This window comes from Lupinus angustifolius, chromosome LG10, assembly GCF_001865875.1.
Source record: "Lupinus angustifolius cultivar Tanjil chromosome LG10, LupAngTanjil_v1.0, whole genome shotgun sequence".
In the NCBI taxonomy this organism is placed as follows: Eukaryota; Viridiplantae; Streptophyta; class Magnoliopsida; order Fabales; family Fabaceae; genus Lupinus; species Lupinus angustifolius.
Genome location: NC_032018.1, coordinates 2,519,674 through 2,519,918, shown reverse-complemented (window position 1 = coordinate 2,519,918; position 245 = coordinate 2,519,674).

Genomic DNA, 245 nt, shown 5'->3' with positions numbered 1-245 from the left:
ATCCTATCCTTATCCTCATCCACATTCTCATCCTCATCCTATCCTCCTCCTCATTCTCACCCTCTTGCTCATCCTCAATCTACTCCTCATCCTATCCTCATCCTTATTCTCGTCCTCATCTTGTCCTCATCCTCTTTCTCGTCTGCATCCTATCCTCATTCTCGTCCTCATCCTTTTCCTCATCCCCATCATATCCTCATCCTCTTTCTCATCCCCATCCTATCCTCATCCTCATCCTATCCTCA